This window comes from Phyllostomus hastatus, unplaced genomic scaffold (assembly GCF_019186645.2).
Source record: "Phyllostomus hastatus isolate PE091 unplaced genomic scaffold, TTU_PhHast_1.1 phas_contig_254, whole genome shotgun sequence".
In the NCBI taxonomy this organism is placed as follows: domain Eukaryota; kingdom Metazoa; phylum Chordata; class Mammalia; order Chiroptera; family Phyllostomidae; genus Phyllostomus; species Phyllostomus hastatus.
In genome coordinates, this window is record NW_025333810.1 from 11,073,457 (window position 1) to 11,098,107 (window position 24,651).

At 35.7% G+C, this 24,651-nt stretch overlaps 1 protein-coding gene across 1 annotated transcript in view; it reads left to right on the forward strand.

The window, feature by feature from the left end:
• The window catches only part of COMMD10 (COMM domain containing 10), a 156,186-nt gene that overhangs the window by 37,170 nt on the left and 94,365 nt on the right, over positions 1-24,651 (forward strand). The window lies entirely within an intron of this gene.

Below are 24,651 nucleotides of genomic sequence, written 5' to 3' on the forward strand. Positions count from 1 at the left end.
AAAAGAGAAAAGGGAGAGTGACTTTTTCTCTAAACAAATGAGACTTTCATTTTAAGACATAGAGTAGCCCTGGCTGGCGTAGCTCAGTGGATTGAGCGCGGGCTGGGAACCAAAGTGTCCCAGGTTCGATTCCCAGCCAAGGGTACATTCCTGGGTTGCAGGCCATAACCCCCAGCAACCGCACATTGATGTTTCTCTCTCTCTCTCTCTATCTCCCTCCCTTCCCTCTCTAAAAAATAAATAAATAAAATATTTAAAAAAAAAGACATAGAGTAGAGGTGAGAATGAGGTAGAAAGTTATGAGGAAGGAGAGATTTCTGTGGCTGGATGTGATCAGAGAATAATGGAAGAAACGCTATTATTTATAACATTTGAAGGATATTGAAGTTTAGAAATAGTGACTGTTTTGTTATACTTTTACTATTTGTTATATCATGCACATTTCTGTCTTCCTAAAGAACTGGGTCCAGTGCTTAGTCCAGGTCACATGTTGAGAAAATTGTAGGCAGTTAAGTTGGGTCCTTTTTTAAAATAAAAGAATTTATTAAATTTATTGAAGTGACATTGGTTAATAAAATTATATAGGTTTTTCAGGTGTACAATTCTGTAGTACATCATCTGTATATTGTATTTTGTGTTTACCACCCAAAATCAAGTCTTATTCCTTCAACATTTATCTACTCTTTACCCTCTGCTACCTCCCTCCCCTTTTCTCTCTGGTAGTCACCATACTGACGTCTTTATCTTTGAGGTTTTTTTTGTTGTTGTTGCTTAATCCCTTCACTATCTTTTTTCACCCAGCTACCGAATACGCTTCCCCTCTACAGCTTTCAGCCTGTTCTCTGTATCTGTGGATCTATTTCTGTTTTGTCTGTTTATTTTGTTCATTTCATTAGATTCCCCATATGAGTGAAATCATATGGTACTTGTCTTTCTCTGGCTATCTTATTTCACTTAGTATAATATTCTCCAGGTCCATTTATGCTGTTGCAAAGGGTAAGATTTTCTTCTTTTTCACTGCCAAGTAATATTCCATTGTGTAAATGTACCACAGCTTTTTATCTACTCATCTATTGATGGGCACTTGGGCTGCTTCCAAATCTTGGCTATTTTAAATAATGCTTCAGTGAACGTAGTAGTGCATATATTCTTTAGAATTAGTGTTTTGGGTTCTTTGGGTAAATTTCCAGAGAGTGAATTGTTGGGTCATAAGGCAGTTCCATTTTTAATTTTTCAAGGTAACTCCATACTGCTTTCCACCATGTCTGCACCAGTCTGCATTCCCACCAACAGTCCATGCGGGTTCCCATTTCTCCACATCCTTGCCAACTCCTGTTTGTTGATTTACTGATGATAGCCATTCTGACAGATATGAGGTGATAATATCTCATTGTGGCTTAATTTGCCTTTCTTTCATGACTAGTGACATTGAGCATGTTTTCATATACCTGTTGGCCATCTGTATGTCCTCTTTGGAGAAGTGTCTTCAGGTCCTTTGCCTATATTTTAATTGGATCAGTCATTTTTTTGATGTTGAGTTGTGTAAGTACTTTATAAATTTTGGATATTAACCCCTTATCAGATGAATCATTGGCGACTATGCTCTCACATTCAGTGGGTTGTCTTTTCAGGTTGTTGATGCTTTCATTTGCTGTCAAAAATGTTTTAGTTTGATTTAGTCCCATTTGTTTATATTATCTTTTGTTTTCCTTGTCTGAAGAGATATATCAAAGAAAAATACATTGCTGTGAGAAACATCCAAGATTTCACTACGTTTTCTTCTAGGATTTTTGTGGTTTCAAGTCTAACATTTAACTCTTTAATGCATTTTGAGTTTTATCTTTATGTATATAAGAAAGTGGTCTAGTTTCTTTTTTTTTCATGTATCTGTCCAATATTCACAGCAATACTTATTGAATAAACTGTTTACCCAGTTTTAGGTTTCTGCGTCCTTTGTGAGATATTGACTATAAAGGTGTGTGTTTATTTCTTGGTTCTTTATTCTCTTCCACTGTTCCACGGGTTCCTAGGTTTCCTTTCTGAGAGCTATTGGTGTATATAGCGAATTTTTTGAACCATAAGATGCACCTAGGCTTTAGAGGAGGAAGATAGGAAAAAAAATTTTGAAGCAAAACATGTGGTAAAATATTTAGTAACATAAATAACATAGGCTGCCCCCCACCCCTGTGAGCCAGGTAAGCTACATTCAGACTATAAGATGCTCCCCTTTCCTCCCAAATTTGGGGGCAAAGTGCATCTTATAGTCCAAAAAATACAGTAAATGCAACTGATTTCAGGATACTTGTTTTGTATCCTGCTACTTTACTGAGTTTATTTACCAATTCCAGTAGTTTTTTTGGTAGAATCTTTAGGGTTCTCCATATATATTATAGTGCCATCTGTAAACAATGATAGTTTTACTTCTTCCTTTTTAATTTGGATACCTTTTATTTCGTCTTCTTGTCTGATTACTGTGGCCAGGACTTAGAGTAATATGTTGAATTAGAGAGGTGAAAATGGACATCCCTGTCTTCTTCCTGATCTTAAGGGAAATGCTTTTAGTTTTTGCTCATTGAGTATGATGTTTGCTGTGGGTTAGTCATATATAGTCTTTATTATGTTGAGTTATGTTCCTTTTGTTCCCATTTTGCTGAGAGTTTTTATCATAAATGGCTGCTGGATTTTATCAATTGCTTTATCTGCATCTATTGTTTTGATCATGTAATTTTTGTCCTTAATTTTGTTTATGTGGTATATCATGGTTATTAATTTCCAGATAGTGTACCAACTTTGCATCCTTAGACTAAATCCTACTTAATCATAGTGTATGATTTTTTAAATCTATTGCTGGATCCAGTTTGCTAATTTTGGCATCTTTGTTGGTCAGGGATATTGGCCTATAATTTTCTTTGTGGTATCTTTCTCTGGTTTTGGAATTAGGATAATGGTTGGCCTCATATAATGAGCTTGGGAGTTTTCCCTCCAATTTAACTTCATGGAATAATTTGAGAAAGATAAGTGTTAGTTTTTCTTTGAGTGTTTAGTAGAACTCCCCTCTGAAGCCCTCTTTGGTATGTTGGGCATTCTTTGATTACTGCTTCAAATTCATTAGTTGTAATTGGTCTATTCAGCTTTTCTGATTATTCCTGATTCAGTTTTAGAAGATTGTATGTTTTTAGGAATTTATCCATTTTGTGCAAATTGTCTAATTTGCTGCCATGTAGTTGACACAATATTTTCTTACAATCCCTTGCATTTCCGTGAAATGCAAGAGAAGTTGTTACTTCTCTTTTATTTCTTATTTTATTTATTTGGGTCCTCTCCCTTTTTCTCTTGGTTAATCTGGTTAAAGGTTTATTCATCTTGTTTAACTTTTCTAAGAACCTGATCTTGGTTTTTATTGGTTATTTGCATTTTTTTAGACTCTATTTTGTTTATTTCTGCTCTGTACTTTATTATTTCTTTCCTTCTTTTTATTTTGGGCTTTCTTTGGTTATCTTCCTTTAAGGGTAAATTTAGATTTTTTATTTGAGATTTTCTTCTTTCTTGAGATAGGCCTGGGATGCTATGAATTTCCCTTAGGATTGCTTTCACTGTGTCCCATAGATTTGGGGTTGTTGAGTTCTCATTTTCATCTGTTTCAAGGTATCTTTTTCTTTCTTCCTTTGATCTCATTGTTAACCATTGCATTTTTTTTAGTAAAATGTTGTTTAGCCTCCATGTCCTTGTGTGTTTTTTAGTTTTATTTCTTGTGATTGATTTGTAGTTCATACCATTATAGTCAGAGAAGATGATTGATATGATTTCAGTCTTCTTAAATTTATTGAGACTTATTTTGTGTCCTAACCATCTGGTCTGTCCTAGAAAATGTTCCATGTGCACTTGAAAAGAATGTATATTCTGCTTTGGGAGTGAAATGCTCTGAAGATATCAATTAAATCCATCTGGTCAATTGTGTCATTTGAGACCACTGTTGCCTTGTTGATTTTCTTTCTGGAAGATCTATCCATTGATGTCAGTGATGTGTTAATGTTCCCTACTATGCCTATAGTAGGATATATTGTTGATCTCTCCCTTTATGTCCATCAAGATTTTCTTTATATATTTAGGTGCTCCTATGTTGGGTGCATACATATTTACAAGGGTTATATCCTTTGATGTATTGTTCCTTTTAACATTATGTAATGTCCTTTATTACTTGTTATGATTTTTTTGAAGCCTAGTTTGTCTAAGTATTGCTACTATGCCAGCCTTATTTCCTTTCTATTTGCATGAAATATCTTTTTCCATTTTTTTACTTTTAGTCTGTGTGTATTCTTTGTTCTGAGGTGGGTCTCTTGTAGATATCATAATATATCTATGTCATGTTTTCTCATTCATTCAGCTACCCTATGTCTTCTCTTTTTTTAATCCTCACCAGGGAATACATGTAATAATTTGAGAGAAAGAGGAAGGAAGAGAGAGAAAGAAACATTGATCTGAGAGAGAAGCATCAATCAGTTGCTTCCTGTACATGTCCATACAGAAGATCAAACCCACAACCTAGGTGTGTGTCCTGACCAGGGATTGAACCCAGAACCTTTAGTTATACAGGATGATGCTCCAAACAACTGAGCCACCTGAAAAAGGCTTCCCTATGTCTTTCGATTGGAGCATTCAAACCATTTACATTTAAAGTGATTATTGATAGATATGTATTTACTGCCTTTTCATTCTTTGTAACTATGTTTCTTTGTTCTTTTTCTCCTTTTTTCCTTAAAGAAGACCCTTTAACATTTCTTGTAATACTGGTTTGGTGGTAATGAACTCTTGTAGCTCTTTTCTTTGTGTGGGAAGCTCTTATTTCTCCTTCAATTTTAAATGATATCTTTGCTAGTAAAGTAGTGTTGGTTGTAGTTATTTGGTTTTCATTACTTGAATATTTCATGCCAACCCCTTCTAGCCTGAAATGTATCTGTTGAGAAATAAGTTGACAGCCTAATGGGAACTACTTGGTAGGCAACTTATCTGCTGCTGCTTTTAAGATTCTCTTTTTGTCCTTTACCTTAGCCATTTTAATTATTGTGTGTCTTGATGTGGGTAACTTTGAGGTCATGCTGCTTGGAACTCTTTGTGCTTCCTAGACTTGTGTGGGTTTTTTCCCCCCGCATAGTAGGGAGTGTTTCAGTCATCATTTCTGCCAGTAGGTTCTCAATCCCTTATTCTCTTTCTCTTTTCATTCTAGTAATTCTGTGATGTGGATGTTGTTTTGCTTTGTGTTGTCCCAAAGGTTCCTTAAACTATCCTCATTTTTTAAAATTCTTTTTTCTTTTTGCTGCTCTTATTTGGTGTTTTCTGCTACATTGTCTTCCAAGTCGTTGATTTGATCCCATACTTCATTGAACCTACTTTTTACTTCTTCTAGTATATTCTTCATTTCAGATACTGTGTTGTTCATTTTGACTGGTTCTTTTTTTATGGTTTCCATATTGTTTTTATGCTTGCTCTTTCTTTGTCGAAGTTCTCAGTAAGTTCCTTGAGCTTCCTTATAACAATTTTTTGAACTCTATTCCTGTTCAATCACTTGCCTCTATTTCATTTAACTCTTTTTCTGGAGATTCCTCCTGTCCTTTCATTTGGGGTATGTTTCTTTGTCTCCCCATTTGGGCTGCCTCTTTGTGTTTGTTTCTCTATATTAGGATGATGTGCTATGACTTCCAGTCTTGGCAAAGTGGCCTTATATAGTAGGTGTCATGTGGGACTCAGTGACGCCATCTGCTTGATCACCTGATCTGGGTGCTCCGGGAATATCCCTTGTGTGAGTTATGTGTGTCCTCCTGTTTTAATTGAGTCTTGATTGCTATTGGCACATTCATGTATGGGGTCACCCCTCAGACTTGCTGACTTGTTAGGATCTACCCCAACCTCAGTGTTCAAGTTGCTGTGCAGGTGCTGACCACATGAAGCAGAATTTGCCTCAGCAGTGTCTGGTGCCTGCTGATATCTCTTTTTGGATATGCCACTTATGAAGTTAATTGGATTCTGCTTTGATATTGTCAGAATATGACAGTATGACCACTTAGTGTGTTGGGTTTGGGGCCTTTTTAGAGGGACTCTGGTGCAGGCTCATTTCTGACACTGCCTATGACTGGGCCTGGGCTACCTGTTTGAAGCTGCAGTGTGATCCACAGTTTGTGGCTGCCTCTGTTTTGTCTGGGTGTATATAGGAAGGACCAACCTGTGCATGAAAGCTGGCTTTTTCCAGCACCGGGCCTGGGGATAGGTCAGCAAAAGTCCTAAGGCACCCTGAGGTCTGCCTCCACCTGTCTCAGCCTGCCTGCTGCCTAATAGAGTCAGACACCAAAAGAGCCTCTAGCAGTACTAGAATTGCATGAAGTAGGTTCTCAGTGAGTCACTAGGTAGGGGCAAGTGGTGTTCACCAGACTGACACAGGTTCAAACTTGACTTGGTGCTATTGCTGGGTCTGAGCCCACTCAGCAAATATCCCGGGGTATACCCTGTCTAGCTGTCACTCACTGCGTGCCCCTAGATGGTGTTGGTGTTGGGTGGGTGCTCAGTGAGTCATCAGGGTGAGGCCAGCAGTGTTCGTAGGCCCAGATGGACCAAGATTTGGCTATGTGAAGGGGGGCTCTGCCATGGTTGGGTGTGCGAGGGAAGAAATTGCCCCTGTGCGAGAGCCATACAACTCAGTCCCTCGAAGATCTGCCAGGAATCCAAGGGTGAGGCTGTCACATGTCAGGAAGGTGTGGCTAGTGGATCTCCTGTGAAAAGTAAGTGCCAGTCAGGCTTTGGGGAAGGCAGGGAGAGTGGCCCCCACCCTGGAGCCACACAATTTAGTCTGTTCTAGATTTTGCCCAGATCTTGGGGGGCAGGACACCAGGAGTCAAGAGGGTAGAACCACTGGGAGGCTGGAGTATAGGGCTAGAGTACCAGTCAGGTTCATGGGAGAGAGGGGGAAATGGCCTTCACCCCAAAGCCATAGCACTCACTGATAGCTCCTGAGTCTGCCCACACCTCTGTACTCCATCCCAGTTGTCTACTCCTCGGCACAGGGAAAGTTCTGAAGGGTGGGGTGAGAGGGAGTCCAGAGGGTGGAGCTGTTGTGTTTCCCCAGGCTGATGCCATAAGGAGAGAGTGCTCCACCTAAGAAAGATGGCATCTGCAGTGTGGGAGAGTTACTCAGCACCAGGATCATAGTGGCTGTTCCCTCAGCTCTCTTTCCAGAGCCACAAACCCCAGTCTCTCCTCAGAAGACTAAATTCCACTTTTCCCTCCCTCCACTGGAGCCCAGAATGAGTGATTGTGAACAAGATTTTGTGCTTGGCTCTTTCAAAGGGTGCCTGCTTTTCTAGTAGGCTTACATCTCTCTCTGACAGACTGAATCCCTGCTGAGTTTTACAGCTGGGTGTTATGTGGGTGCCTCTTCCCAACTCTGGTGCTCTGGGGTAGGGAGCCCAGCATGGGTTTGAGACCCTGTGGTCCTTAGGAGGAACCTTTGCAGCTGAGATATCCCCCTGGAATCTTAGCGACCATGCAAGTAATTGGGGCCAGTCCTTGTTTATGTCTCTAACCTTCTTGCCAGTCTCATTGTGACATCTTTTATCTATAAAATCTTGGTTATAAGACCAAATCTTGGTTATTCAGCTAGTCTTCATTTGGTTATTCAGGTTGATTGTTCTATATTTTAGTGGTATTCTGTTTGGTCCTTGGAGGATATAAGTATAACATTCATCTAGTTTGCTGCCATCTTGGACCTCAAATTGAGTTGAATCTTTTACAATATAATTTGTTAATATATTACAGTGCTTCAAAAGTATTATTTTATTTCACATATTTTCACCATAAAATAATATGAACTTAGTGGTTAAGAGTCAAACTGACTGGAATGTTAAATAAGTTCTGCAATTTAATAGCAGCATACTGTTGGGCGAGTTACTTAATCTTTATGAGTGTCTGTTTCTTCCTTTGTAAATGGGCATAATATTACCAGTTTCCCAGGTAATAAGTCATGTTTTTATGAAGATTAAATACTCAGTGTATGTAAACTGCTTAGTTCAATGCCTAAAATTATGGTAAATGCTCAATAAATGATGAGCTGGTACCATCTCCATCATCATCATCATAAATAAAGCTTTATTGGGCTAATAAGTAAATAAATCTCTTTGTTTTAAACCAGACCTGTCATTTGAAATTAATCTTTACTTTTTTTCTTTCTTTGCTTTCTTCCTTTTTTTCATATTTTTCATATTTTTTCTTACTGGAAGTTGGGAGGCAAAGGATAGCCTGAAAGTCCTTTTTTTTCTCTCCCTTTCTTCTGTGATAGAGAAGGCACTCCTTTAGGGTTAGGATAATAATCTGGAACTCACTGGTGTATACTGGAACTATTCCGGGTGTGAAAACACACACACGTACATACATACACGCATTCATTCTCCAAGTAGCTATATACCTTCACTGTTGAATTTCTCTTAACTACCATATGCTAAGTGTTAACTAGCTAAATGCAATTTATAGGTTGGAAGAATACTGTTTTGATCATATATTGGATATGCTTTAGGCATCATGACTTTGGCAATGTTTGACTTTGGGATGCTTAAATCCTCCCAGCAACTTTCATAACGTCTTCAAAATATGTCTATGTCTCTGTTATATTTTAGCCAGTAAGAATGAATAATGCTTCTAGTAAAAGAGTTATGTTTTTAATTCATATTACCCAGGAAATCTATACAGATGTGAGATCCAACTCATTTGAGTTATAGATTTGAGTATATGTAGGTTTTATATTTTCTGTGTTGCTTTTTTGAAATTTTGAATGGACATTTGATCACCCTTATAACTGCAGAGAAAAAGAAGCATTTTCATTAATAGACCCTCAGGAAAAGAGCAGCAGCATACAAATGTAAAAGATATTTTCATTCTGTGAGTAGATTTAAATAAACTTCTTTCTCTGTATTGCCTATGTCCCTTATAGCATTGTGTGGATTTGGTCCCTGTTTTTTCTATCTCCTAAACAATCTGCACATGTGTTGGGAACCGCCCTGACTGGTATCAGAGGCTGAAACCCCCACCTAGCTAAGGCTAAGGGAACGCCCTTGGAACCGTAAGCCGGCAAGGAGACAAAAGCTTATCTTCCTGGCAGGAATGCTGCTTCTGCTGCTTTATTCATAACTGAACCCCAAAAGCTTGGTCGGTTAGCCAAAGGCGGGTAAGATTCCCCAAGGGGGGAACGACCTAAGCCAGGCACGATCACTTTGGGAGGCCCCCCAAAAGAAGGACTGGGGGGCTGCAGCAAAAGGGGGTGATGGACCCTCGCTCCTCGGCTTTGACAAAGTCTGAGTTCTCAGCGTCTGGAAGAAAATCTCCTTATCTCTTGGTTACCTAGTTCCCTTGCTCCACCTAAGCCTGAAACAATGACAGGGTGGTGCAGCTCTGTACTGAGAAGTGCGGATTCCCCAGGGTGATCAGGCCTAAGAAAGAATATGTAAATTACTGTGAAACCTTCTTTGTTTAGAATGCTCTCAGTTGAATGACAAGGGTCTCAGGAGGAAGTTAGTTTGTTCCTCAGTCTTACAGCTCTTTGACCCCCAACTCAATAGACCGGCAGAGTTCTTTGTTTTCTATAGTTCCTTACTTCCCCTAATGAGTACTATACTTTACCTGAATTATTATGCAGCATGAGCCCAATAAAAGCAGGTATGGACCGTAAATCAGCGCGCTCCCCACTAGGGGGGGTGGCCATTCTGTCCCTACTTCCCCACAGAAACTAGTTTGTCTCTGTGCATGTGGTGTTTTTTCTCGCGTGTGTTTTGGCGAGCCATCCACAGCGTTCCGTGGTCACTGCTGGCCGGTGACCCACGCGCAACACACATGATGGAATGCATGACCATTATCAACCTGGACAGAAACATGCCACCTCCAAGGGATGTGCTGTGCCCCAGCTGTAAGGGAACAGTTAACTACTGCACCTCTGTTCTCCTCAGTAACATGCTGCCTGGGACTTTTACTTTTTTGTTTGTTTCCGTTATTCCTATTTTTATGATCTAGTAGTCTGTTCTTTGTACTTTTATTATATCTGGTTCCTGGATGTTAATTATTATGTAACTCCTCTTATTAAGGACCACATACTACTTTCCCCTAAACATTTGCTCGTTTCTGAAAATTAGAATGTGGGAAGTCTTGACAGGTTGGAATATTAGGTAAAAGTAATATGAGTATGGAGGATGTTTTAAAAAGCAACTTTGTTAAAGGAAGGGAGAGCTGTTTTTAAAAGGAAGATTAAAAGTTAATCACTGGTTAGTTTATGATTCAAACTACCATAAAGTACAAAGTTGTCATACTTATGAAATTGACACTTGTTTAAAACAGGAAGCATTAGGTAATTTTAAAGGTATATTTTACAGGATAGGTTTCTTGAAAATATACATATTTTAAAATTATTCTTAGAGTGTTATAGTCAGTGCAAATTTGTGAGAATATTTTGAAGGTATTTACTTTTGAGCTGTTGAATTGAAAACTTTGTAATTCACTGAAAAGTGTGATTTCTAAGAATCTCTTCTAATATACTTCCAACATACACACGACAAGTGTAGCCTGCGGTGAAGCTTTAATTGCTATCACATTTGATAGCATTGTTGTGCTGGTCTTCCTTCTCTGAGGACATTTCTGTCTCAAGGCTTTCCTGTTTTGCTACTAATTTTATCATGGAAACTGGGTGATTGTAGTTTTTCCTACAGTATTTGATATATATTCTAGTTGTTTTCAGTCAATTGTCTTAGTGTTTATCTGTTGCAGTTAGCAAAGTAAGATTATTTTCCTGTTCCACAGATATCTTAGAAGGAGTTTTCTGGGGTTTTTGTTTTGTTTTGTTTTTATTTATTTCATTAGGGGGCAGTAGAGCTCTGCTTTCCTAACCTCTGGCAGCAGTATTATTTGAAATAACATTCAAAATAATTTGTGAAGTCAGTAGCTGTGGGAAATGCTAAGTGTTTACATTTCTAATCTGTATATAACAATAGAATTTGCTTCTTTCCATCAACAAAATTAATGCCTATTAATCAGATATGTACAGAACAAAAAAAATGAAATCATCATGATTTCAGTGTTTAATTTGTATGTGACCATTTGCCAAGATGAAATTTATTAAAAGCCTTCTGCACTATTAACTTTTCTGTTACATTCTGTCACTTTTATTAATTTCTTTATGACAAAATAGACAAAAAATCCCCAAGATAGTTGAATGGCTGTGCTAGGTTATAGTGTAAGTAGTTCCAGGCTGATCATAGACAGTTGACATTTCTTTACTTATGGAAAATAACAGTATGTTTATATGTAGCAAATGTTGGTAATTTTGTTTTTTAAATATATTTTATTGATTATGCTATTACAGTTGTCCCATTCCCCCCTTTTTTTGAATGACAGCAAAACTTCAACTTTGAATATCCTAAAAACGCTAAAATATTTAAATTCTGCTATTAATCTTGTTTTACTGCATTTTCCCCAGAAAATTTGCTGTTTAGCACAATTATGTTTTGTTAATAAGTGATTCTAAATTCTTTTGTGCATTATTTAAGAAAGTCCTGTATTTCACTGTTTTTTTCTTCAAGTGGGTAAAATCACCTTAACATGAGAACTTTCATTTATATTAATGTTTGTTTGGATTATGCTCAGCTTACAGAAAGTACTTTATGGATGGGTAATTATGATTTCAAAAGAAGTTAAGAATTTTAAGACTATGTTTTTGAGATAAATTCTTTATTTTTATTTTCAAAATTTTATGACATTCTATGTAGAGTGAGAAAGACGGGTGGAAGGAAGCTTGTTTTAGTGCTTATTTTGTGCTAGGCATGGTATTACCTCCTTTAATATTGAAAACATCTTTGTCAGGTCTAAATACTTACTATTCTTTATAGATAGATGGAGAAATGGAAACACAAAGCGGTTATTTTCGTATGTTATATAGCTAATAAATGACAGAAAGAGGATTTGAAACTAGGCAATTTTATTTCAGAGTCCTATGCTATACTTATTGCTAGGGTACTGTATTATTTTGCTTATTTAATATGTAATATGTTTCAGAGTGTTAAAATTGTTAAAAAACTGCAATGTTTGTTTTATTGTTCTTCATAAAATTATGGTTATATGGATTCTATTTTTCTTTTTCTTTATTTGATTAAGTTGAAACAATTTTATACTTTAAGTCAATGAGAGACACTAATATACACTTTTTATAGCAAGTAAAGTTGTATGTTGTTGTCTCAGTTCAGTAGAAGCTGCGTTTATTAATATACCACAGTGTAAGGGCTGTGTGACATTATTGATGTTAATGTATTATGAACAAAGAAATAGGCTATATTATTAAAAAGAAAAAATATCCTTTGATCTACTTATGACAGATTTCTCAGTAAGAAAAAAATACATATGCTGTTCAGATCATGAATTCTTTCTTGCATTAGAAATTTAAGGTATTTAGTTTTTCTTGAAGGTAATGTTTCTAGTGCCTGATTTTGAAGGACCTTTAATTTTTCTGAGCTACTCTTAAAAACAGATGTGCATTTTACAAATGCTGTGTTGTTATTAACACAACCATTTAGTGAATATATTTTAGCATATTCTCTTAGTAATTTAAGTTTATTTTCTTGTATTATAATAGCTGTACATATTTATAATTGACATTTTTGAAAATAATGAAAAATCCATTAAAACCGAATGTAATTCTGGTACCCATAGCACTGTTATGTTTTGCTTTATGATTTTCCAGTTGTTTCTGTCCTGTGAATCTATTAAGTGATTTTTTTAATAGTGATGTTTGTTTTTGGGCATAGGAAAAAGAATTGAAATTTTTATTATAACTGTTCAATACTAGATGTGGTTATGAAGAGATAGCTCATTCATCAATCAGATTTTTTTCCTTTTTGATAAATAGCAATTACTCCTTTTTTACAATATGCTATCCTGTGATCTAAAGAGACATTTTCTATAAAGTCTTGAGTTTTTTACTAATTGATTTTGGTCAGAAATTTTATGAAACAAGCTTTGTCTCTAGCACTTCTGTGTTGAGATACTTTCATTTGTATCATTTGGGGTGGTTTTTTCAGGGTCAGAAAATTTTTAAGAAAGGTAGTGATTTTTCTTCTTAAATCAAATGATTAGTGAATATTGACTATCATCTTTTTTAACTTAGTTTATTATTTATTATGAGTTTATATGTTTATTATAGAAAACTTGAAATTATATAAATGTGGAAAGAAAACTCAGATTTACCACCAAGATGCAGCCAATCTGTTGTATCTTTTTTAGTGTTTATGCATATTTTCTTTTGAGAAACTGATCATGTGACTTCTTTGATTTTATATTCTGCATTTTTCACTTAACTCTATAACAGACCTTTTTCATATTACTTCAAACTGATCATGAATATATTTTTAATAATATATTTTATTGATTATACTATTATAGTTGTCCCATTTTACCCCCTTTATTCCCCTCTGCCCTGTACACACCCCTTACCCACATCCACCCCCTCACCCCCCCACCCCCGCTTTAGTTCATGTCCATGGGTGGTACATATAAGTTCTTTGGCTTCTACATTTCCTATACTATTATTAACCTCCCCCTGTCTATTTTCTACCTACCATTTATGCTACTTATTCTCTGTACCTTTTCCCCCTCGCTTCCCCTCCCACTCCCCTGCTGATAACTCTCCATGTGATCTCCATTTCTGTGGTTCTGTTTCTGTTCTAGTTGTTTGCTTAGTTTGTTTTTGTTTTAGCTGTGGTTGTTAATAACTGTGAGTTTGTTGTCATTTTACTGTTCATATATATTTTATCTTTTTTTCTTAGATAAATCACTTTAACATTTTATATAATAAGGGCTTGGTGATGATGAACTCCTTTAACTTGACCTTATCCAAAAAGCACTTTCTCTGCCCTTCCATTCTAAATGAAAACTGTGCTGGATATAGCCATCTTGGATGTGGGTCCTTGCCTTTCATGACTTGAATCCTTCTTTCCAGCCCCTTCTTGCCTGTAAGGTCTCTTTTGAGAAATCAGCCGACAGTCTGCTGGGAACTCCTGTGTAGGTAACTGTCTCCTTATCTCTTGCTGCTTCTAGGATTCTCTCCTTCATTTTTACCTTGGCTAATGTAATTATGATGTGCCTTGGTGTGTTCCTCCTTGGGTCCAACTTCTTTGGGGCTCTCTGAGCTTCCTGGACTTCCTGGAAGTCTCTTTCCTTTGCCAGATTGGGAAAGTTCTCCTTCATTATTTGTTCAAATAAGTTTTTGATTTCTTGGTCTTCCTCTTCTCCTTCTGGTACCCCTATGATTCGGATGTTTGGAACGTTTAAAGATGTCCTGGAGGCTCCTAAGCCACTCCTCATTTTTTTTGAATTCTTGTTTCTTCATTCTTTTCTGGTTGGATGTTTCTTTCTTCCTTCTGGTCCACACCGTTGATCTGAGTTCCAGTTTCCTTCCCATCACTGTTGGATCCCTGTGCATTTTCTTTCATTTCACTTAGTATAGCCTTCATTTTTTCATCTAATTTGCGACCAAATTCAGCCAATTCTGTGAGCATCCTGATCATTATTTTGAACTGTGCATGTGATAGGTTGGCTATCTCTTCATAGCTTAGTTGTATTATTTCTGGAGTTCTTATCTGTTTTTCCATTTGGGCCAGTTTTGTTTTTTTTTTTGTCTTGGCACACCTGAGTCATGAAAGGTTAAGTGCCTAAGGCAGGTTCTGCTGAAAGGACTGATGCACCTGACTGACTGACTCAGAATGTGCAGGTAGAAATGCTGGAGAAACTCATCCTAGTGTAAAAAGTCTACCCACATCCACACAACTGCATTTCCTTAGAAGAAAGTATATTCTCGGTGGAAGGGATGGATCATAGCCCTTTTCTTTCCAAGTTTTCCGCCTGCCTCATTCCTTCCCTCCTGATTATGAATATATTTTAAATGACTGCATCATATTTTGCTTTTGACATACAATAATTTTTAACCAATTCCTCTATTATTATTTTTAGTACTTTTATTATATCATAATAAACTTCTTTGTATAAGTCATAGGTGCTCAATAAACATTTATTGAATGATAGATGAATGAATGAATGAATGAATGAATGAAGCCTCCTTTGTGTGTAGGTTATTCCCCAAGAGTATAATTATTGGGTCAAAGGGTGTCAGGATTTAGGTTGATAAATGACTTTCCATAGTCATTTTGGGAACACACATAGAAATTCAGAGGTTATGTTCAAAGGACTTAAGATCCTCTGGAAAAAGATGTAACATTAATACTCAAAAATAGGTTCTTTAATAACTAGTTAATTAATTGGGATAATTTTAGGGGACCAGTTAGAAGACCAGGTATTTTTGTAATATTATAGAGTGCTTCTTTTTATACTTTTTTATTCCATTAATGTATAAATTAAACAAGCTTTTGTTAAATGTACTCACTATATTACAGAACATGCAGAAGCAATCTGATCAAATATTCTAGCAGTTAGAAAAAGCAGAAACAGCACTTTCTTGTTAGATAATCATCCAGATACTTCGAAAACAAAGCCTGATTCTTTAGAATCAGATATATTTAAATATTCCTAAGACTGTGTGACTCTTTTTTTCCAATTCTTAATTTTGTTTTGTATTCTTTTCCATTGTGATTGTTTTTCAATGATAGTGCGCTTCAAGGTGTTATGTTTTCTAAATAAGTGAAGTACAAGAATATCATTTCTCAATGTAGTGTATTTTTTTTAGATTTGTGATATATATGACTTTCCAAAAAATTTTATTGTACTCAGGTATACTGAAATGCTGAAATCATATTGTATAGCTCCTTAATATCACAAAGTGCCCCGAATTCCCTTGCATGTGTGTGAGTATCTGTGTGTGTAGGTAAGTTTTTCTCCATATTTTAGCTATCTCATAGAAAGTCTGCATTGATACATGATAAGACTTTATAAGGTAATAAAAATATTGCTTTAGACACTAACTTCAATCAGTGAAAACAAAACATTAATACACAATTAGAATGAGATAGAATTTAACATTTGTGTGGAGAAAATGAAAAAAGAGTACAGAAGGAGAAAAATTCTTTAAAAAATACTCTAGAAAGTTTATGCATTTCAGAGTTTTAAAATAATCTTTTTGCTAAAATTATCCTAAATTTTTTTGTGAAATTCCAAAGTAAGGAAATAAATAATATCACCCTCTCCTGTCTTTTCTAGCTTCTGAACTTTGAAGTCCACAGAAAATTAGTAATTGTAGAACTTCTGAAGTAGAAAATATTTAGAAGTACCTTTAAATTTTATTTGCTGTATTTTTGTACATTAGAATGATAATAATGTAAATGGTTTAAGTATTTTGAAATAAAAATGTTAATGAATTGGACATTTTAAAAAATAAAATGCTAGTAAGTTCAATAAAGTAAGTATGCAGTAACTTTTTAAATAGCTCAAATGCAATTCAAGAAATATTTTTTAATCATTAACTATGCATGAACTACTGGACAAGGTATTAATGATGTAGACAGGTTTTATTTTCCATCATGGCACTTATGTTCTACCAACAAATACATATAGGGGTGGGCAAAAGTAGGTTTCCAGTTGTGAGCACACAAAAGAGTTTATGCTTAGACTTCCATTCAAGATGGTGGTGTAGGTAAACACGATTCGTGTCCTCACACAACCACATCAAAATTACTAAACTATGGAATAACCATCATTCAGAACCATTAGAAATTGACCTGGATGGAAGTCCTACAAGTGCAGAATTAAAGAAGAAACTATACTGTGACTGGGAAGAGGGGAGGAGATGTGGAATGGGCTGGTCCCACACCCACATGTGGTGGATAAAATTCAGGAGGAATATGTAAGGTGTGAAGAGTCCCAGCCCCACACCAGACCCCATATCCCCCATATCCAGTGCCAGGAAGAGAAGACACCATAAATTCTGACTATAAAAACCAGCAAGCATTGAGGTCATGTAACACAGAAACAGCTGGACTTCCTGGCAGTTCCTCTTAGAGGGCCCACACACACAGCTACTCTGGAGGGGAGAAAATATTTGTAAATCATATATCTGATAAGGGATTTGTGTCTAGAATATGTAAAGAATCACAATTCAACAAAAGAAAGACAACTCAAATACATAGTGGGTAGAGGACTTGGATAGACCTTTCCTTAAAGAAGATATATAAATGGCCAAGAAGCACATAAAAATGATTACTCAAAAATGAAAAGCACATACTCAACATGATTAGTCATAACGGAAATGCAAATCAAAACCACAATTAGCTATCACTTCACACTCACTAGGATGGCTATAATTTTTTTTAAAAGAAAGAAGATAAGAGTTGATGAGGATATGGAGAAATTACAACCTTCATACATTGCTGGTGGGAATGTAAAATAGTTTTGCCACTACTGTGGGAAATAGTTTGGTAGTTCCTTAGAATTTTTAAACATAGAATGATCTGATTTAGTAATTTCACGGTTAGATATATACCCAGAAGAATTGAAAATAAGGACTCATACAAGTATGTGTACCTTATGGCAGTACCTGTCACGATAGCCCAAAGGTTGTTTTTGAAACAACTCAAATATCCATTAGTGGATGAGTGGATAAACAAATTGTGTGTGGCATAATACATTACAATAGAATATTATTGAGTCATAAAAAGGAATTAAGTGTATTGATCATGGTATGATGTAGATGAATCTCAAAAGCATTTTGCTTAATAAAAGAAGCTGGGTACAGAGTTCACATATTTTATGATTCCACTTATATAAATGACCAGATTATGTAAATCTATAGAAACAGCAAGCTAATTAGCAGTTGCCAGGGCCCTGGGGGTGTGGGTTGGTGGGAGGAGAATGAAGAGTGACAGTTTAAATGTTACGAGTTTCTTTTTGGGATAATGAAAATGTTCCAGAATTAGTGGTGATAGTGGCACTAATTGGAGGCCACTGAATTTTATACTTTAAAATTATTAAAATAATAAATTTTAGAGAGTGAGGGAGGTCAAGAGAGAGAATGGGGAAGACCGATCTTAGCAATATTTCAACCCTCTAAGTTTAGTGATGAGAACATTTAGGCCCAGTGTGAATGGTTTGTTAGCTGATTATGAGCACGGTCAGAGAGACCCTAATTTGACACAGTGGAGGGAACATTGGATATAAAGTGAGAATACTGATTTTAAATTCTTAGACTGTGGTCAAGAATCTGAATCTTTCTGTGGAAAATTTCCCAATTTGAAAAAAAAAAGTGGCTAATAATACTTGCCTCATAGGATTATTGATAGAATTAAATGATATAACGTCTGTAACATGCTTACTCTAATGATTCTCACATAGTAGGCACTTAATGTTAATTGAATTTGAATGTGTAATGCTGTAATTAAACATTGTGTTAGGAACATAAGTTGCTCAGGAAGATTGTTTTAGGAATATAGTGTATTAGAAGGTAGTTGAGTAGTGACTTAGTGGCTTATATAATAGTTTGTTCTTTAAAAAAATTATTCAGTGTTACAGTATTCTGTTTTGTAACCAGGCTATTAGAATTCAGATTGAATTGTCTTAGCCATAATTTTTTTAACAAATCATTGTTCCTTTTCTCTTAGTAGAAATGATTCTCAAATGAATATAGAGGAAGAATACCACATCCTTAATTACCAGTATTGTATCGTAAGCTACTGGAACACCCCATGGGGTTGTTTTTTCGCCCACAGTGACCTTTCAGAGAGTATGCGCTCCGACAGGACAAATCCGCAGGGGTAGTATGGCAATGTGCCAATTATAAATGTAATTTTCTATTATATTAAACCATCTTTCATTTATATCATTATTCTCAATTGTAATATTTAGTGTGTATGTAGTAGCTTTCAGCTACAGGACCTAACACTCTACAAATACTGAGTTCTTTGAGGCAGGCATGCTGTAATCATCCATTTTTTGTTCAGAGAGGAGGAAGACAGTATTATTTAGTTGTTAATGCTATAATAAGAGAAGAAATAGTCTAATAACAATATTTTGCTAGTTAGAATATGGTTTTATTTTAAAATGAGAAACCAAAAGTTATTCTGCTTCATGTTAATAATGCTCAAATTTTTACCGCCACTTAAATTTGGTTATTTTTTTCTTACCTTTCAACTAATTATATGTATATTGACTTTTGATGCTGAAGTACAAGAAAATATGAAAATGGTGAGCATGTACCTAGAGCCTTTTTACTGTATATACATAAGTAGAATAATTTATAGATTTCTTGGCTCTGGGAGTGGATATTGTATATTCATTTATGCAAAAGTTATGTAATGGTCACCTTCTCCAGTATTTTAGGTTGGCACGATGAAGACTATTTAATAATAAGACTACTGTTACATTGTACTGTGTTTTAAGCTTTTCTTTGATAATATACATTCCCTTTATGAATAAAGTACTACCTTAATCCCATGTTTTGGTTGCTATTTCTTAAGATTGGTGATCTTTGGAGATGGGAGACATTGAATAGGTTAAGGAACAGAAAAAATTTTAAATACATTTTAAAAATGAGGCCTAATTAATAATAGTTCCTTAAAAAAGATACATATTTCTCCTAATAAAATTTTGTTCCTGTTAAGAGGTAAACCTGTAAGTTGCATTGGGTCAGTGAATATGGGTCAGAACCCATTTGGAGGCTAAGGGGACATCTAATTTCTTCGTAATATAATACAAAATTTTAGGGGACTGAGATACCTCATTGTCTCTTCTGTAAGTACTGCCACCTTCTCTTCTGGAATTCTAATCAGGCTGAATGGGTGGAGCTCAGCAAAGCTGAGTAGCTTGAGAGTTGCAGTGCACAGGCAGTAACCACTATACCTGACACTTGTCATATTCAGTCAGGAAGATAATGATGATAGATAACATTTATTGACCACTTATTATGTGCCAAATATTATTTTATGTACTTTTATGCTTTGTTTTATCAGACCCTTGAAATTAATAAGCAATGAGTCACTTTTTTATTGTCTCAGAAGGGCTGAAAATTAGATACAATTTAATAAAATAGCTAACCATGCTTTTACAGTGAGTACTTTGCCATCTGCCTTCAGTGAGGTTCATGGCTAGTCCACTAAACCCTATTCTCACAATCTTTATGATTTTATCTTGCTCTTAAACATTTTGTTTTGATGGCTATGAGACTCTCCCAAGAGTAAGTGATTTATTTCAGTTTCCTAGATGTGAGGAGCGAGAGAATGACCTTGCTAGAAGATTGGACTGAGAATTGTTCCTGTTATTTTCTGGTGGGCGAAGTGTTGAAGTGCTTAGAGTACTAAAGAATCAGAGAATTTCTGGTAGTAGAATAGAGTGTATGCTGGGTTTTTCTAGAAAATAATCGACTGAACCATAAGTCAGTAACAATTAGCGAGATATTTGTTGACCCTTCGGCCCTTGGGGCAGTGTATGGGGGAACAGGAGTCCACTATCAGTCATCCAGCCTCAAGCTGCCTTGCGGCTTGACCTCAATGTAGGGTCTAAGCGTCATCAGTTTCTCTCAGTGCCAGGATGTGAGTTAGGCTCAGGAACATAATTTTCTCAGGAGTGAAAAGAAGTTCAAAATTTAAAATATTTTTAACCTAATTTTCTCTCTCCTATTGTTTAATTGCTGGTTTGATACTGAATTTGGTGCTTGACATTTATACTTGACAGCATATTGTTAACAGTGGTGACTTGCTTAAAAGGATGGACATTTCCTGACCAGTACTTGTCCACCAGTTGGTTGTGTGGGTTGACAGAGGGCACACTCGACCTGCTTTCAGAGAGCACCTCCAATATTCTTTTGGGGGAACTTTGATTTACTGATAGTTTCAGGTGATTTTTGAAGCTCTTATATAAAAATTTTTCCAGGTAGTTAAAATTTAGTTTATAATTCATTGACATTTAGCTGTCTATATAGCAACTTGGCCCAAATCTACATTCATTGTTACTTTTATTAATCTAGTCCCACACAGTTTTCCCTGTGTGAGAAAATCCTCATTTCTGCCAGCCTCTCCCACAAAACTACTTAGTTTTCTTTTTGCACATCAATGTTAAAAGAGTGATGGCTTTTTTTTTTTTACACATAGTGGAATCTCATCTTATGTAGAGACGGGTTTTAGGGTCTAACAGTGAGGAAAATGGTAATTTCATAGAGACAAGACTATCTTGGAAGGGAGAGGTAATCCCTTTGGAGAGTACCGTATTGTATCCCAGCATAACATTTCTGACTAAGTTCATTTCAGCCATGTGGTTTTTCTTAAGCATTTTGTTGGAGCAGTTTGCTGTTTCTTTAGTGAGCATTTATAGTACATGTATGCCTTTTAACACTAGGATCACCCACCACACAGGAGGCCTCAGCATGCATTGACTGAGGAAACAGCAGATTCACATTTCACATTTCACACACACTTCAGAACTTACCTTATTCAGGAAAATGGTGGACTTAATTGTCTGTATTACTTAATCATTCTATCTCCATTTTCAGAGTGTATAGTTGAATTCATATAGGTGAATTATAGTTAAATTCATGCAGATTACTCCACTGTATTAACAGATGGCTTGCATTGTTTGTGCAGTGTTCCTCTTATGTTTTACTTATTTATGCCTTCAGAATTTTCAGATTCTCATTTCTTAGAATTTAAAAGAACTCCTTAAAGAATGTGTTTATTAAGAAAGGTTCTAATCTCAGAATTTGACCCTGTTAGGAGAGAGAAATTATTATTTTTTAAAAAAGATTATTTATTTATTTATTTTTGGAGAGAGAGGAAGGGAGGGAGAAAGAGAGGGGGATAAACATCAATGTGTGGTTGCCTATCACACAGCCCTAACTGGGGACCTAACTCCACAACCCACACATGTGCCCTGACTGGAAATTGAACTAGTGACCCTTTGGTTTGCAGGCTGACAATCAATCCACTGAGTGAGCCACACCAGCTAGAGCAGAAATGGTTCTTAAATATAAACTCATTGGCATTCTGTATTTGTCCAATAAATATATTTTTTGAAATTTTTTAACTTTATTTTTATTGTTGACACTATTACAAATGTCCCCATATTCCCCTCTTTTCCCTACCTCCACCCAGCCCTCCCATCCCCTTCCTTCAGGCCATCACCACACTGTTGTCTGTGTCTATGGGTTACACATACGTATTCTTTGGATAATCCCTTCACTTTCTTTTATCCAGCTCTCCTCTCTGACAGTTGTCAGTCTCTTCCATGTACATGTTTCTGTTTTGTTCATCAGCTTATTTTGTTCATTAGATTGCACATATAAGTGAGATCATATGGTATTTGTCTTTCTCTGATTGGTTTATTTCACATAGTATAATAATCTCTTGGTCCATCCATGATGTTGAAAAGGATAAGAATTCCTTCTTTTTTACTGCTGGGTAGTATCCTATTGTGTTAGTGTACTGCAGCTTTTTTATCCACTCATCTACTGATGGGCACTTGGGCCGTTTCCAGATCTTGACTGTTGTAAATAATGCTGCTATGAGTATAGGGGTGCATATATTGTTTTGAATTGATGTTGCAGGATTCTTAGAATATATTCCCAGAAGTGGGATTGTGAAAAAATGAAACTATCCCACTTTCTTACACCATACACAAAAATAAATTCAAAGTGGGTTAAAGACTTAAATGATAGTCTTAGAACCATATAAATCCTAGAAGAAAATATGGGCAGTAAAATCTTGGACATTTCTCATAGCAGTATTTTTTTCTGATATGTCTCCTTGGGAAAAAAAAAGGGAAAATAAACAAATGGGACTCCATCAAACTAAAAGGTTTTTTTTTATGTCAGAAAAATCATATATTTTAAAAGGTGAAAAAAGAATATATGAATTACTCCACATTATTGCATCTTCTTTTTAGGACATTTATCATAGACCAATGGCAAATGTAAATACATAGTCTGACAGCTATTTTGGACAAGAGGTGAATTTGTATTTAATGGGAGAAAAGAGACACTATTTCCAAGTTCTGTTAGTCAATACTTTCTGGCCCTCTGTGAGGCAGTCAAACTAAAAGGTTTTTGCATAGCAAAGGGAATCATCAACAAAATGAAAAAGTAACCCACTGAATGGAAGAACATATTCATCAATGATATAGCTGATAAGGGGTTGATATTCAAAATTTATAAAGAATTTACACAACTTAACACCAAAAAACACAAACAATCCAATTGAAAAATGGGCAAAGGACCTGAGGAGACACTTTTCCAAAGAGGACATACAGATCGCCAATAGACATAGGAAACGATGCTCACTGTCACTATTCATCAGAGAACTGCAAATTAAAACCACAATGAGATACCATTCCATACCTGTCAGAATGGCTGTCATCAATAAACTAGCAAACAAATATTGCCGAGGATGTGGAGAAAAGAGACCCCTTGTGCACTGTTTGTGGGAGTGCAGACTGGTGCAGCCACTGTGGAAAATAGTATTGAGTTTCCTCAAAAAATTAAAAATGGATCTACCTTATGGCTCAGCAATTCTACTTCTGGGTACATGTCCAGAGAACCCTGAAACACTAATTCAATAGAATATATATACCCCTATGTTCACTGCAATGTTTTTTCAATAACCAGAATTTGGAAGCAGCCCAAGTGCCCATCAGTAGATGAGTGGATAAGAAAGCTGTGGTACATTTACCCAATGGAATACTACTCATAAAAAAAAATAAGAAAAATATTTCATTGTGTGACAACATGGATTGACTAGGAGAGTATTATGCTAAGTGAAATAATCTTGTCAGAGAATGACAAATAGCATATGATTACCATTATCTGTGGAATCTAGTGATCAAAATAGAAACAGACTCATAGATATAGAAAACAGACTATTAGTTGTCAGAGGGGGAGGAGTTTGGAGTGCTCAGTGGACGAGGCCAAAGGGGAATAAATGGTGACAAAAAGAGCCTTGATTGTGTGGTGAGTGCATGATGCAGTATGCACATAATGTGTTATAGAGTTGGTCAATTGAAACCTGTATGGTTTTATTAACCAATGTCACCCCAATAAATTCAATAAAAATAAATAAAATTAAGAAATTAGAAATGTATGAATCACCAGATAAGAGTTTTAATTATTGTGGGAATAGCGTATAGAAAATAGAATTTAGAGAGTTTATAGGCATCCTAATTTAACTTTTGTAATGAAGATATGAAAAATTAAATGAGGTATCTTCAGATTTGTAATTTTTAACCTAAGTTATTTTTAGGAATTCGTCTATTTACCAGAAACAGTCACTGACTTGATTTTTAAATATTTAGACTGTTTAAGTCCTGTAGAAATTTCATCTGTAACAGTTTTACTAGCATGCAGTATCAATAATTGTAATATAAAATCAGCATGACTTTTGGGCCTTCTAAATCCAGGTCATGAAATTTACTTACTGCAATTTTATTCAAATCCATAAGTGATGAGAACTTTAACAAAAATAATAGCAGTCACAGTGGTTTCCTGTGAAAGAAATTTTAGTAAACACAATCTAATTTAAAATTACACTCATTACTTGGTCAAGGAAAATTGTTTAACATGGCATTTCCCTCAGTTGGAAATAACATAAGCAAAGAAGTCAATTTTAAAAATATTGAAGAATTTGCTTCCATTAAAACCAGGAAAGTAAAATTATAACA